The 17,319-nt window shown below is 43.5% G+C and overlaps 1 pseudogene across 1 annotated transcript in view; it reads right to left on the bottom strand.

Moving 5' to 3' along the window:
- LOC308308140 (tax1-binding protein 1 homolog B-like) overlaps positions 1-17,319 on the bottom strand; it is a 70,235-nt pseudogene that overhangs the window by 26,572 nt on the left and 26,344 nt on the right. The window contains exon 4 of the transcript in view: positions 8,971-9,204. The product of the transcript in view is annotated as a tax1-binding protein 1 homolog B-like (transcript). The remainder of the gene's footprint in view (positions 1-8,970; positions 9,205-17,319) is intronic.

Raw genomic sequence — 17,319 nt, 5'->3', positions numbered from 1 at the left:
GTTGCTATGGTAAACAGTTGGTTGCTAGGGTAAAAAAACACGGTTGCTATGGTAAACAGTTGGTTGCTAGGGTAAACAGTTGGTTGCTAGGGTAAAACCATGGTTGCTAAGGTGGTTGCTAACGTACACTAACAAACCAGCAACAACAGACTGTTGCCACAGCAACGTACACAAAGGTTTGTGTACACATGTGGTGTGATGTCATACTGATGCGGAGATATGAGCAGGGCAAAGGTGTGACGTGTGACGGACGGAAGGCTGGTGGAGGTTTTCATAGTAAACTGCTCCCTGACGGTCGCAATAACACATAGACTGGGTGAGTCGAGGGTCGAACCAGCAACCATACGATTCCCAGATACCAATACCCATTCAGCTATGGCTGCCCTTATCAGTATCAGCATCAACAAGGCAATAGGCTATTTAAGCAGAGACGTTGTAGACGACGGCTACGGCGACCGGAAAGGAATCGGTGCTCGATATATAAACCTCGCTGCCGTAGCAGTCAGTTCTACGACGGCAGAAGGCACCTCTTCACGTAGCGCTCACAACGTCGAGATCAGCTGATTGATTTTCCTACTGTGGACGCATTTTTTGCATGAACTCGGCTTATAATTACACTGTATTGTTATTACTGCTTTTCTCCTTTTTTTGTGAAGCAATCGTGATGTTTGTTCTTTATATGTGAAGCACTTTGAGCTGCAGTCTCTGTATGAAAGGTGCTGCTATATAAATAAAGTGTGTTGTTATTATTATTATTATTATTATTATTGTTACCCCTATTATTATTATTATCTGGGATGAATGAATTTAGTGAACAGTCCACTAACGAAAGTAAGATAGGCTACACACTTTTCCACACAGCATGTTGAATAAGCTCTGCCGCGAGCTGTGCCCCATCCATACAGTCTATGGCCCCATCTAGCTCAGTCGGCCCGCTCAAAGACTAGACCAGGATTTCTCAGCCCCTACGAGGCATCAACTTCAGTCACAATAAACTAAACTACTTCGCTACTCACCTATCCAAAGGTTGCTTTTCGTTGTTGAACGTCTATTCTCCGCGGTGGGCAACCTCTCAGCACCAAACCCACTCTGTAAAATACATTATTTTTGTCATGAAATAAAACACACCCACCTCGAACCACCGCAGACACAACCCGGGAATAAGCGGTGGTTGAGTTGGATGCGTTTTATTTCATACCAAAAATAATGTATTTTACAGAGTGGGTGGGGTGCTGAGAGGTTTCCCACCGCAGAGAATAGACTTTCAACAACGCAAAACTACCTTTGGTTTGGTGAGTAGTGAAGTAGTTTAGTTTATTTTGATTGAAGTTGAGCCCTCGTAGGGGTACAGAAATCCTGGTCTAGTCTTAGAGCCCGCCGCCTGTCAGAGGGAGCTGGACCGAGCTGACGCTCGGACACAAGCATCATCATAGCGCACACGCACACACACTGTATATGCGATCAGCAGGAATCTTTTTCACCAGCTCGGCTAGTAGGCTGCTGCACGATGGAGTGTTGTCTTTGTTTCTGTCCGTATATGTTCGACGACACGTGTGGCATAGACGCGTCACCATGAGAACCACAGCTGTCAGTGGAAGGGGAGTTTTACTACCGCCAGGCGGTGTTGTGCGGTATGGTTCTGTCGCCGCCGGCTGTTAGCTTAACGGTTTGGACCGCAACAGCGATTACGTCATAGCAGCCGTAGTCCCGCCTCACGTCGCCGTATTAGAATTGCCTGGCTCCAGCCAATAGACCCGCCCACTCTCTGAGTGGGCTGCTTCTCTTGGTCTGGTTTTGTCATATAACGTGTCTCTTTCTACCGAAACCGACCAAAACCGACCAATGAAATCAATGCAAGACGTAGGAGGGGTGGGTCTAACTTTTGAAAAACAACAGAAACAGTGGAGGGAGGGGTGGCTCACCCGAGTTCTTAATTGCCTCCTTTGAACTTCAAAAGAGCTACAACTACAAGTGTCAATAGCTCGTTAGTAATTCTCTCTAATCAATGAAACATCAAAGACAATGATCTGTTTGATATATGTCATAGAGGGGAGGGGGAGGAGGGAATGTTTTGTGTATACAAGTCAAACACAACCCCTCCCACCAGATCTCTTGTGATTGGGAATTTCAAATTTTAAATCCCCTCCCCTTTGAAATCACTTGTCAATGGGACAATGTCAATCTCAAGCTGCAGCGCAGAGTCTGAAATCAGGCTAGTATTAGAAAGGCGCCGCTTAATTTCCCTACAACATTTCCCACAACAGCAACCCCTGGGTGCTCAAGGTGTGCACTGGGCAGTTGGCAGCAGCATTCCAGCATCTTCAACTTCTTCCTGAGGTTGAATTAGGTGCCCCAATTCTGACCTCCTGCATTGTCCTGGTGTTCAAGAAGAGACACCCCAGTGCTCTGTGACTACAAGCCAACTTGACTATAACACACACACACACACACACACACACACACACACACACACACACACACACACACACACACACACACACACACACACACACAGCACATACACACACACACACACACACACACACACACACACACACACACACACACACACACACACACACACACACACACACACATACACATACACACACACAGTGTGTTTTCAGTTGGGAGACCCTAAAGATAAGAAAAAACATGGATGCGTCTTGCTCTACCCCGGGTAGGGGTATCTCAAAAAATAAAGCCCTTTTTTGAGGACTTGCTACAGCACTAGATGAAGGCCTCCCTTCCAGCCAAGAACAAGCGGTGGGCAGCAAGGAAGTGAAATTGAGGAGTCCTCCCAGTCTTTCCATCTCCGAACCTCAAGCTGCAGCGGGTGGGTCGTGTCTATCCACCTCAACCCCCACTGCTTCCACAGCACCTTTGGGCACTGGTGCGCCTCCAGACCCAGTGTGTCCTCCGTCTATCGACTTTGGGTCACTGGGATTAGTGGCAGGCAAGCCTGTCCCCCAGGCCCCTACCTCCAGCTCCGCTGCGGCTCAGGGTGCCTCCCTGGTGACCACAGCGGCTGTGATCGGCGCGGCTACCACCACCCCTCCGACTCCCCCTTGGACCACTCTGGAGATGGCCACACGCAAGGGTAACCTAACGGTGCATCTCTGAGAGCACCCCCAGGTTGCCTACCTGGGCAGGGATCCTCCTACCCCACCTCCGCCTGTCATGTGCCTACCCATGATCACAGGCTTTGAGGCCGCTCTGCATGCCACGCCCCAGAATGGGGAATATTGTAATTTGATGTCATCCCATGTTCCTGTGTTTGCCATCAATATTTTAAAACCTGTCTATGCTCCGCCTGCCGACGGTACCTCAGTAAAGAAATGTGTGTTCGAGAACAACAGTGTGTTTCCTTCCACCGCACCAACAACCTAATTTGTCATGCACGTAGCGAGTGCAGAAAACTATGAACCCTCCGGGGGCTAAGGTTAAAACGCGTTTCCTTTAAGGGTTTGGAAACGTTTTTGATAGGCCTGCAGCGGGCATAATCAGAAACCTAAAGCTAGATGCTAATAGAATCGCATCACATAACCAGCCCCCCATCTCCTGCGCGCGAGTTTCTAAATTCTAGGAGAGCTAAGGCAAAACCCTGCCCCGCACTCATTTTTGAAGCTTGTGATTGGCTGAACCGGAGGTAGGGAGCACTCCATTGTAGTCACTTGGGCCGCGGCAGAGGTGCACCAAAACCTAAACCTCTAACTCTAACCCTAACCCTAACCCTAACCTTAACCCTAACCCTAACTCTAACCCTAACCCTAACCCTAACCCTAACCTTAACCTCAGTAAAACTAACCTGCCGACACTGGTGAGTAGCTAAACTGCCGACGCTGGTGAAAACGAGCGCTCCTTGCCTTAGCTCTCCTAGAATTTAGAAACTCGCCTCCTGCGCAGCCGACACCATTTTGTGCCAACAGAGAGTTGATGACATCACGATCAGCGCATTTTCGCCCAGGTTTGTTTACGGAAGTAACACTGCAGCCCAGGTGAGATTTTCATGTCATGTCAAGTCCCCCACTGGGGCGGGGTTAGCACTCCCCGAACATCTGCGCAGCTGGCGCCATTTTGTGCCATCAAAGAGTTGATGATGTCGCAGCCAGCGCCATTTCGCAAGGGTTTGTTTGCGGAAGTAACGCTGCTTCCCAGGCAAGAGTTTCATGTCACGGTGAGTCCCCATGGGCAGGGTTAGCACTCCCCGAACGATTGATGAATGTCACGGCAGGTCTTGCTCGGGCGGAGCCTCCCGATCAACAGATAAAGGTCCCAGCGCGTCCCAGGCGGACGGGAATTGTTTTGCCCAGAGAATGACTTTTTCTTGAGCCTCTGACGTTGCCTCTTTCTCCCGGTGCTCAAGCACCACACAATGGTGTGGGTGGTGCACTAAACCTAACGACACCAGTACCTCTGTACAAACCACTAGCAGCGTGTGCCGCACAGTGGAAATGGTGCAATCCCAACCCTTGGGTCTCTCGCACCGTGATGAGGGGCTATAGAATGCAATTCTTCACGAAGACCTGCTATCGTCCAAGATCATTTTCACCCGTGCCAAGAGGCCTTGACGTTAGGGGAGGAAATAAAACCTAACGCAAGGGTTCGATAGTGGTGGTCTCGTGGAACGAAGTTCGACAGGTTTCTCAGGTTCGCATTCGAAGGAAGAGTGTACAAATACACAGCCCTCGCTTGTTCGTGAAGGTGACTCAGACGACGATTGGGCCCCTGGGACATCAGGGCGACAGGATAGACAACAATTTGGACAGCTGGCTTTTAAGCGCGGGTTCGAGTAAGGAGGTGGCGTGCCACACCGAGTTGGTGTCGGTCCACCTCACGTCCCTGAGATTCAGCTTCAACGTCGAGAAAAGTGTGCTGACCAGCACACCTCCTTCCTGTGGGTCTCGCTGGACAGGCTATGGTCGCACACCTCTCTCCGGAGAGAGTGAAGAGCTTCCTAAAAGTACCCTCTGTCCCTCAGTGGCCTTGCGGATATGACCATCAGGTGGCCGACTTGTTTGCGTTACAAGAGAATGTGGAGTGTTCTCTTGTCTTTGTAGGGACTCCTCCCCTGGGGCTGGACGCACTAGCCCACGACTGGTCTCATGGACTACTGTACGCTTCCCCCCCTTTGGAGCTGGTCCTCCCGACCCTCGAGAGGGTCCAGAGATACGGCCCGACGGTGCTTCTGATAACACCAGCATCAGGAGTGAGGAGGTCAGTGATCTTTCCCCTCCTGTACGAAGCCCCTTGACATCCGCCCCTGCACAGGGAGACGAGATATTCCACCCAGACCCTCGGCAGCTGGACCTGTGGGTTTGTCCCATGAGAGGGAGAATTTAGGTGCGGCTGGCCTGTCTCCGGCAGTGATCGAGACAATGCAGAGTGCCAGGGCGACGTCTACACGTGGAGTGTATGACGGGAACAAAAAGGCCTTTGAAGCTTGGTATGAGACTCCAGTGGTGGACCCGGTGCAGGCCCCTGTCCAAGCTATCCTTGACTTTCTACAAGTTTGTGTAGCCAAGGGTTTGAAACCTTCTACACTCAGGGGCTACCTGGCGGCCATCTGCTTTTGCCTGATGGTGTGGACCCCTCAAAAGACGCTTTTGTGGTCACGTTCATGGCTGGTGTCAAACGTGACAGCAAAGCTGCCAGATCTCTTGTCCCAGCATGGGATTTGGAGGTGGTTCTGAAAGGTCTGAGCCAGGCTCCCTTTGAAACTCTGGAGAAATTTCCCTTGAGACTTCTTAGTTTGAAGACTGCACTCTTATAGGCTTTGACTACAGCCAAGAGGGTCAGTGATCTTCGTGCTCTCTTTGTGTCAGGAGATTGCATGAGGTTTTTAACTAATGACCGTAGGGTCTTACTTGAGCCCAATCTCTCTTTGTGAGAATGGAGTGGTGCCTTGGGGCCTGGTCAAGCTGTTTGACTTCCACCCTCCTCCTTTCTTTTCGGAGGAGGATAAGCGTTTGAACTGCCTCTCTCCTGTTAGGATGCTAAAGGCATGCAGTATGGTCTCAGGACTACTGGAGAGAGACAGTTGTCTCGTCTCTATGGTGACTCTCCTAAGAGGGAGGAGATTTCCAAAGCATCCCTTTCTAGATGGCTTGTGGAAGCTATTCAGGTGGCTTATGATAGTGTTAAGGTCCCTCGGCCGGAGGGTCTCAACTCATTTGCCGCGATCCCCGTAGCGCCCGTAAATATTCCGCTGTACGGCCCTGCCATGCCCGTAGAGCCCGCAAATGTGCTTTTAAATTATGTAATGCTAAATTACACTCTTCCCCAGCCCCTGACAAATTTTGGGCGTTCTGTCTTAACTCGAAACAAAAATATCACACATCAAAGTTAGTGTGTTTGAAAACAAGAGTGTAATAAATCTATAAATCTCAATAAAAGTGTATAATTCTCCCCATAATCCACAGTGAAGGAACGGTGGTGGCGTTCCGCACGCACCGCTGCAGCCTGGCTGGCACCAGGCACCACAATGCGTTTTTTTTTTTTTTTTTTTTCTTCCGCATCCTCACTCCAACATGCAGCCATCATGGCTCCATTCACACACCCCCCCATTCCTACACCATCTATGGAATTGGAAGTGAATGTCTCTGAATGGCAGCATGTCAGAATGGAGAAGCCCCCCCAAGCGGAGGCTATAGCAGTAGCCTACTAGCTACAACAGTGCGGCTCGATCTAACTACTAGAGAGTAGAGACCATTATGAATAAATCAAACACAATCCTGTGACATTTTCACTTGAAAAGCCCTGAACTGGGCCAATACAATACAGAGCTGTATTGTAGCAGAACTGTGACTGTCTCCACAACAAAATAGGAGCGACAAAGTATGTCAACAGCAAGCAGGGATGTCACAAGGGGGGGAAAGGAACGTGGGGCTGAGTTACTAGGGCCCAAGGTGGAAGGGCCTTTGATATTTTATACTTTTGCGATTGAAAAATAGCAGATCTACAAGCTCACAGCGCGGCACCGAGTGCCGCGCTGCAAGCTTGTAGATCTGCTATTTTTTAAATCCCCATATGAAGAACATTCATGGGGGGCCCACAGTGAATCCTTGTACCCAGGGCCCAGAACCGACACCCTTGCTTTAAATCAAAACCAACACAGTCACAACTATAAATCTACGTACCGCGGCTTCCTTCAGACTTGGAATATCCACCAATTTCGGGGTCCCGGGGTGGCAAAAGAGGCCAATGGACTTGTTTTCCGACTCCCGAGGCCAACCTCTATGGAGTGAGTCCTTATCCCTCCGGTCGAGATGATGATGGACGAGCGAGATGTCCATCTTGTCCCCCCATCTTGCAGCAATCGCGTCGGTAAAAATACATCCTCGTGTCGTCGTGTGTCCATATAATCCCAAGGATATGTCGCGTCCTTTGTATAACGAGCTGTCTGTAACATACCGTACATGGATCCCAGGCCAGTAACAGTGAGGCCGAATATGAGGAAGAAGCGCAACGATCGTTCCATTTGCTGTAGATTTCTTTTTTTACTTTCATCCTCCTAACTTTGTGCTGAGTGCTGTTTCGGTAGCAGCCAGGGCAGCCAGTACCCGTGGAAAACTTGGAGCTGTATGCTGTGGTGGAATCCTGGCTAATCAGTGATCCGTTGTGAAGCCCGCCTACTGTATCCGGTTTTGTACAAACTCACATACATGTAAGAAACGTTTCCGTATCCGATATAGACCCAGACCGGATCAGCAACGGCTTTGATTGATTGATTGATTGGCCTATGGCGATGGAGGTTTATTGGCATGAGAGAACGAAACACATAGGAAACGTTTACGTAGTTCTCGCCAAGCAAGTGTCACAATAAAATAAAAACAGTTGAAAATGGGTAACATAATATACAGTTAGAGGGGGTACCATTCCCCCCTGCTTTTACTGCATTATATATATGCTTATATATATATATATATATATATATATATATATATATATATATATATATATATATATATATATATATATATATATATATATATAGCCTATAAGCATATATATATATATATAAATACTGTGTGTGTGTGTGTGTGTATATATATATATATATATATATATATATATATATATATATATATATATATATATTATATATAATGCCTATATAGCGTTTATGTACGTGTGTGTATAGCCTACAGTATAGTGTGTGTGTGTGTGTGTGTGTGTGTGTGTGTGTGTGTGTGTGTGTGTGTGTGTGTGTGCACGCGTGCGAGGAGGTATTGCAGACCATCGTGGGCCAGTCGGAGTCCAATATAAAAAGCGTATTTCTCTTTGTGTGAAGTAAGACGCCCTAAGGGCAAGAGGTGGCCTATTACAGTACTATTACACAATTCCAGTTATACACAATTACACTTATTACACTAGTACACTCATCTGCTAAGTGCCTGAAGCCATAAATACATATATCAAGTGCATTATGTGCTTGAAAAAAGACCATTCACAAAAACCTAAATAACTCCCTTTCATTAGATTTTTAAGCTCGGAAAATCAAAAAACAAGGGTTTTGAAATGGCTCTAACTATAGAATGGTACATTGTAAATACAAAATTATATTTTTTTGGTGAAACTAGAGCTTGTCCTCTTTCATTTTCATTACTGTATGACATTGTCGTGCAAATACAGAATTTAGGAAAAATGTAAATGTAAAAAAAATATATCATTGTACAAAATGGCAGAAAAGCCATACAGTACAATGTTAAAATGGCAGCAAATGAGTTAAGGCACATCAAACCAGGGGGATGTCATCCTCATGTCCCATGAGTGAATGGTTTCTGTATTTGGTCGGCAGCAGTGCGCATCCCAAAGGAAGGAGTACTTCAGAGTTTAATAAACAGGGGTTTCATACGAAACATATTTTTTTCGTCAAACATTACAATAAATCTTCAATAGTCAAAACAAATGACAGGCTTCTCGTCTATGTAATTGGGGTGATTTCATGAGTGTAAAAAGGTTCCTCACCGCCTCGCGCTTGGCCTCGGCCTTCATCTGCTCGACGAGGTGCTCCAGGCATCCGCACTGCGCCTGTGCGTCGGCCTTGCCCTGCTTCAGCACGTCATCCTCCAGCTTCATGCGGTACAGGTCCGACATGCTGTGGTCACAGGCACTGGAGGCGTCACGCAGCTCGGCCGACAGCATGGCCTGCAGCTGTTCCTCCTTCTGACGGAGCTGTTCCTTCAGGACTTTCATGTCTCCCTGCAGGGGGTTGAGTGGCAGGCATTGACACTAAGGAAGGGGTGGGCGATAAATGGTGATGAATATCATTGAGATCGTATATATCGTGATACAATGAGGGAGCCTTATAAAAATCCTGTTGAATTGTTAATACAGAGATTCAATGCAGAATTCATTTAAACCTGCTTTTTTTGTCTAAATCAGTAGTTCTCAAACATGTCAAGGTCTCCCCTTAACTCTGACAGTATACAAATGAAACCAAATTGAACCGTAAGGCCTCCCAAAAGGAACCAAGAGAGTTCCTGGATTTCGAAGGCCATTGGAAATCCCAGATCCCCTCCCACATCTCATCTGATATCTCAATCCCTGCCTCCCTCTCCCATCTTTCTTTGATGGGTGGGCAGGCCCCTACACTAAGGCCTGCCCACCTAAAACCTTCGGGCAGGTGAAGTTTGCTTTCAGTTTGCCCGACCAGCCAATGCTCATTTGAGGGGGGACGTGACCGTCTGTAAACACAAATACGGATATTGTTTTTTTCTTGCTAGAAATTGATACTAATTACTAGAAAGGCCTACTACAGAGCAGAGGCAATTTGGCTGCATGTAGGGGTGGGCGATACTGGAAAAAAGCATTATCACGATATGCTTCATGCAGTATCACGATACACGATATTATCACGATACTGTTTTATGCGAGTTTTTAGGTTTATTATGATTATTAGACCCACACAGATATTCTATAGATAATCTATTCATTTTTATACTGCAGATAGAAAGATAGATAGCCTAATCTATGATTTTTTTAATGATAACATTCAGATTTTTGATTAAACAATTATCATTTTTTACCTCAAAATATTTACTAGTTGGTGTGATGATGGTTCAGGTCATTTAAATGGGTCCCAGAAATGTTTTATGGGTTCCCTTAAAATGTTTTTTGAGTGTTGTGAGCTTGTAGATCGGCTATTTTCAAAACAATTTGGCGGGACCTCTCTGGGGGTCTCGACCCACAGGTTGACAACAACCCATGCCTTACCATTGAAACTTGAGGGAAAACAAATGACCTTATGACCAACCAAAGTCAGGAGGTTTGTTATGATACAAGCTTTCTTTTTAGAGAATTACTCACTCATTATCATCCTAGCTTTTAGCTTTTCTACCAACAATAATGGCATGGTTTTTATAACTAAGCCAATTATGTAATAGACGCAAAATAGACGCGACGATTTCACCGCGAGACGCGACGACACACGCATGCATCAATGGTGAAAACATAACAAAGCACTTTACAAATAGCGGCAAATAGCTACTTGTTTGTAGTTAATAAAAACAGAAGCATGGATTTACAAGGTGATCTAAATCATCTCATCAATACTGCCAGAACACACAGCTATGGAGTGGAGACTCCAGCACAGCTCAGCTTTGCAAGCAGTGAGATGTTAGTTTAATGCATCCATTATGAAAAATATGCTTCAAAGAATGCAGGCCAAGCTGCATCACTGCTTTACAAAGTCCCGTGAAAGTGAAACTAAATCGTGGACCACTGTGCCGTGCTGCTTGGTGCTCCTGCACAATCACAACTCAAGCCTGTCTGCGTGCTGCCCGGGGGAGGGGCCATGAAAGCAGGGGACAGATCCTCAAGCTATATGACACGTTGAGACGCGACACGTTATAGCTTGTAGATCTGTTCTTTTTGGCGAATTACACCACCGTACTATACCTAACCCTAACCAAGTATAAATTAAGCAATAGAGCTGCGACTCATAGAACGTGCACTCGCTGTATCCAGAGCCTTGAGACTGTTTGTATCACGAGAGAAACGATACTCTGAAAAAGCATATCGTGGCAAAGCGGTATCGTCGAGACGATAATTATCGCCATATCGCCCACCCCTAGCTGCATGTCACATTATCCTCGCCTCCTTTTTTAACAGGAAAAATATATTAGAATGCCCAGTCCTGTCCTGCTAAAGCCCAACAAGGCACTGCAATACAACAATCCTAGCCCTGAAACATGCTGGTCGTATCATACGACCGTCATGTTTCAGGGCTACAATAATCCTGCCAATTCCAATACCAAATGAATCTCTCTCTGACTCTCTCTTCTGGCCGAAGAGAATGGAAGTTTGGTTTGGCTATCATGGGAAGCGGTGGACGGAGAGTGCTGTGGAATTCTACACGTCCCATATAATAGATAAACTTGTTGTTTGATTAAATATAACGTGGTGGCTAATTAAAAGCTCATTAATACTGTGTTCCGACAGTCCCTTTACCATTAGAGACACAGCATAATATTCTGTAAGTAATAGCCAAGTTTTGTGTTCTGTAACTTGCTTTCTTTCGGGTGAACTATAAAGAATGATCTTGCAAACGTTATATATCCCCCAAAATAAATATCCATGTAGGTAGGCCTATGCAATGTTTTAGAACGAGCCATTGAGGAACATTGTTTTTTGGACAGAGTTGTGCGTAGCCTCGTCCATCTCCCAACTAAGGTTTGTCATGCGAGTGTTCAACTTTTCAAAGACACGTGGAAATTCAGACGATGGGCTACGCAATGTCGCCCCCAATAGGATCTATAATGCATTGTTAAAGGCACATTCCATGGTTTTAATTGAAAATTATTATTATTATTTTTTTAACGGGAATTCCCGGGAAGCCCGGGAAAAGGACAGAAAATTCCCGGGAAATAAAATGTGATATTTCCCGGAAAATCTTAAACACTAATCAGCGGGCACATTTTGATCCATCCACAGAACACCTCTGAGATTCAAGAAAGGCCAAATGTTCCTTTAAAGAGGAGGTGCCATAGTTTTGTACTTTTTCTGGTTTTCATGTGTCTAGGAGGTTGACAGTATTTCATTAGCCATAGCTAATGTAGATTAACTGCAATGGATCTTTCCTATTGTTTTTACCAGATGTTCAGGTCCCCTTCGCGGCCATTCCAAATCTTTTCTTTCACGCAGAGAAGAAAGAATACAGACGCGATGATCTGTGAGTAATGTAATAGAATTCTTTAAGCATCATACTTATACTAATAATAATATAATAAATTGAATTCCCAGAAGGTGAAAGTGCAATGAGTACAATATTTATTTAACAATATATTAACACAAGAGCTCTTTGAGACACACGCATGCTTAACTGTGCCTCCTGTTTCTCAGGCATGGTCCCATTATATACACTGACAGGAATACAGGAATACAGGAATAGCAGGGGTAAATCAGAGACATCCATATAAGGCTTTAGTTAGGAACAGTTAGATGACAGGACACGACATTCTGGTGACAGGTGAGGCAGTGCCTCACTCCATGGTTGGCCTGAAGCTTAGAATATAAATCCTGACACGCCACTATGTGAATGACATGACTCTTCTGGTTACTTTAGAAACAAATTAGTAGTTACATTTATTTAGAAATCTATCACATTCCCTCCTTAAATGTAATGAGATTTGTTTTCCATCTGCAGGAGGATCGAAAATCAGTTTTGAAACACATTTAAATCTGGTAGGGGCGAAAATCCAATTAAGCATTTATCTTGGTAAAATTCCATCCTACGACCCTCAGGTTTGAGCGATCACTTCGTAAAGCCAGCATTTTGTTTGTGTATGTGTTTCTCCTGCACTCTTTTCCACTTGAATGAATGAGTCCCTTCTTAGGTTGGTTCGTAATGTCTCTTCTTCCCTTATTTGGGCAATGTCACGACACAGGGCTTCCATGCCCCTTTTCCGATCACAACGTCCTCATAGCAGTTGGATTGACAGCGTCCTTCATAGTGGATGGGATGCAAGGCAGTTAGGGTATGTCCCTTGCACAGTTCTATCATCTCATCTGGTTGGGATGCAAGGCGGCAATTCCATGGTGATTTCCCAGACATCTTTTGGTTTCCATACATCTCATTTTTATGGCTCCGTCTCATCTTTCATGTATGGTTTAATTTATTGGATTTCATAAAACTGGAAATAGAAAACTCAGCACCAAGGGTTATCACATCCTAACCTAGAATGATTTTTATAATCTATACAGCCATCAATATTCTGTATTTTCCAACATGGCAATGGGGAGCATTTATCACTTAAACAATATTCAATTTGTAGTACAAAATGGTCATAAATAGTGCAATAATGAATGATACCTTATATTTTTACATACCTTAATGTGTGGAAGTATTTTCTTACCATAGGGTTTAGATATATTTGACATATCTTTCCTTCCATTTTTTCCATTGTTAGGAGTGTTCCTTTACCATATTAACTCAATGTTTTTGGAAACATTTTGACATCTCCTGTAATTACATTTCATCTTCCCAACGACATTCCATAGCATAGACATGTTGTTATGGGTTTAGTTAGTTAGTTAGTTTGTGTTAACCACACATACAGTATGTTGGGAAGAAAGAATAAATCTGTTAAAACATTCACTAAATGATTCGTGGGAGAAAATCTTTCGTTAGACAAATCCAATAATATATTTCATTTCCGTCCAAAATGCGATGGAACTCAGGATCCCTATAGAGAAATCAAAAGTATAGTTAGCATGACTTTTCTTTCACCTTCAAAGGTGACAACCATCACATGTTTAAATATAGGTCCCTATAGTGCATTCACCATTATTTCCCAACAGATCAGTGATTCTCAAAAAACACTGTCCCATTCATTCTCATACATATTATTATATACCCGGGTATCAAACAATCATATTAGACTTACACTCTTTGGTGGTTCAGGCTTGTAGTTTTCCATACTGTATTTCCAATGCATGTCAACTGGTCATGTTCCTCTGGCACTATAAACCCAGCAGGGGTTCCTCTAGAAACTGAACCTGAAATTGTACTAGCCAATCTTATAAATATATCTACTAGAGAAAACTACTAGAGACAACAATTCTGAACTACTAATAGCCTAGCCTAATAATCCTAAAAAACGAATTCTTCTTATACGAATTCTTCTTATACTTCTTTTAAAATCCATATTACCCCCCCCCCCCTTTTTTGATAAGCACTGGCAACATATATTCAGTTCCCAGTCCTCAACATAAGGTCTTTCTAACTGAGCATGACCTACAGTAAAGCTCACAACAGCAACAACCTGTTGGAGCAGGGAGATACAAATACATATAAACACCCCCCCCCCCCCATGAGGCTACTGCAGGCAGAAGGAAGGAGGAATAGATAACTGAGCAGGCAATGATCAGCTGACTGCCACGTCAACTGTGACGCAGACTGGTGTAGTAGCAGTGTATCAGAAACCGAATGCAACCGCATTGACCCATTTGTCGCGGGCTCCATTCATTAAACTCCCAGGAACTACATGGATAGTGCTTATTAGTTAAATAAGAGGGTCCAATTTGCTAACAAAACGCTATCCCCTCAACACTGATTATTTCCGTCCTTAGAAACCACCGTTATTTATTCCCTATTAACTAAAATAGAAGTAGACAACAACCAGTTCACTGGTTTAAGCCCGCAATTGACTTAACAACATAAATACTAAACTCCACACTGACTTTCCTATGTATAGAGACATATATTTTTTTATAGAAACACATATTTTTTCCTAGAATCATATACCCTCCTTATGTACATAAACATATATTTCACCCTAGCATCATATATTATTTTCCTAGGCACAGGACTCTCCCCTTATTTTATGTAGGAAATTGGTACAATTCAATATTGCCTATCTGCTTTTGCAATGTACTGTACTATTTTAACAAGTTTCAACATTACTCCTATAGATATCCTATGAGTGGATTAAGTACCTCCAAACTCAACTCCCTGTACAATCCCCTTTCAATCTTGAATCCTAAATTACAGACATTATTTCGACCTTGTCCACTAATACTTGAAGACGACACTGTTCCTATCCAGCTATTCTCGTTTACCCTTGTGTGACACAAGCTTGAACTGCTGAACTGAACCCCCTCAGACCTTAACGGTCAGTGGCCACACCTGTTGTGATTTAACCCAAAAATAAAACACTATCTTTGCTGCCTGCCTGTATTTTCGGCTACCACAGAGTTAGACAGTATCCACACACTAGTAGGTTAACTAAAACAGCTTTAAACTTTGCTCGAGTACGCATGTCAATACACTTAAAAACACCATTATTTTTTTCTATTTTAGTCATTAGTCCCAAGTTAAACTAGAAAGATGCCAAATGTCCACTGAACTCCTATAGTTCCTCACGCCTGCATCACTCCTAGGTTATGCTTACGTATAGGTCTTTGGATTATTTTAGAAATGTCTCTTTTTTTTTTTTTTTTTTTTTTTTTTTTTTAGAGTTGGTAGAGAACAGGAGAATATGTTATTGGCTTATTTTAAACACAAGTTAAAATGTAGGCCCTGCTCTCTTATTCAGAATATATTGGCAACAAACAATCTGACTCAGATATCCCTGTTGTTTTCATAATCCCATGTCATATTTTAGACCAGTGGTTCTCAAACTTTTTACGCCAAGTACCATTTCATAAAATACTTGGTCAGAAGTACTACCTGTAGTATAATATAAATATTTCACTCTATTTATATATTTTTCCTTATTTATCTTTTTTGGAAACTCCGTTGAGTATCACCAAAATGGTTGCCCATGTACCACCAGTGGTACATGTACCACAGTTTGAGAACCACTGTTTTAGATTATCTAACATTATGGGTATAGTAATTAGGGCAATGCAACACTCATCCTATGTAAGTGTAAAAATTAGGTTTGTATGGTTAGACAAATCTTAACTATTTCCCTGGGACCCTCCTTATAAACCCTAAGGACTACGTATGGCTAGTGCAGGGTTAAAATATTTTATCTTTTTGAGTATCATATTTTTCCAGTGGGACAATTCTCTTCACAGACTGTGTTATGCCTTGAACGGTTTAAAACCATTTCAATATATATAGTTATGGGCTTATTAACCATAAAGTATATTAAATAGGGTTCAAATTTAAAGAACACCTTTTCCCATCAATACTTTTTCTGTCAGTCCTCCTATATTTTAAATCCATATTTTAAATATTTTCTTACTGGACTATACAGTTAATATCCTATCCATCCATTGTATGTATGATATTGGCTGAGGAAACATCCAAGCCTCCGTCAATAAGATATTTTAGTCTACATAGTTGTATTCTTTATCAAATGGAAGCCACTAATCTTAATCAATCCTTTCTTCCCAGAGCTATGGGTACTCACCACCTTACTACGACCCCACCATCGCTCCCCTGTCACGTTGGCGCCACACTGAGAGAGGAATTACTACAAACACCACACAGGAAAAACATAGTGATTATCCATCCAAAGTGTTCATACGATGTATCCTTCATGTTCCTTAAGAATGTTCGGTTCCACCCAGGGTTCTGTGTGCCCCCCACAGAATCAAAGCCATGCACCTGGCTTCAGTAGTCATTGGAATTCTTGCAGTCCCAAAATGTCATTTGAGTAATATTCTCAGTGTCATGTTGTCCCCAGTCCAACACGTGTTCCCCCGATGCGGAACTAGTCCATATTGATGACCAGACTTGTCAATGTGATTGCATTTGCCCTCTCCCAGTATAGCCCTAAGCGACCGGTGAACCTCTGATGGACACGCAGTAAGCAGAGTAAAGGATTTCCCCTAGGTCTATGTTTGAAAACCTGGCTTCTCCCAATATGATAAAACAAGACAACCACACAATGTCTTTACACTAATGCTACGATCATCATTATCATCAGTATTCCGGTATTTAATTATAATTTCAATGATAATGCATAAGTAGTAAATGTCATGCATTCTTACAAGTACTTTACAGTTACACAGAATCTTCCTTAAAGCAATTCTGTCAATACTTTTGCCATGAACAGATAGTGTTCACCCGAACAGTTGCTGTGAGATAATTGTTACACCTATTCTTTAGGTTCTTCCGCATAGGCCCATTGTAAAGTTTTCTCAAATTCTTGAATTCAATTCTTACTTCTCCCTTTTAAGTTTCTTATCTGTGCTTTGCGGACACTGCCGTTGTGTATCTGTCCCATTAATGACAGGCACAAAAGTAGATAATATTATGTCTATTTGCATGTGGGAAAACCCAAATATATTGGATAATTTTCACTTTACATTGAACAATACAAACTTCATGCATTTAATCCTATTATAGCGTTGTCTGTCAGT

The sequence above is a fragment of the Nannobrachium achirus genome (assembly GCF_963921795.1).
Source record: "Nannobrachium achirus genome assembly, chromosome: 2".
Classification (NCBI taxonomy): Eukaryota; Metazoa; Chordata; class Actinopteri; order Myctophiformes; family Myctophidae; genus Nannobrachium; species Nannobrachium achirus.
This window is presented reverse-complemented; position numbering and strand designations above follow the sequence as displayed.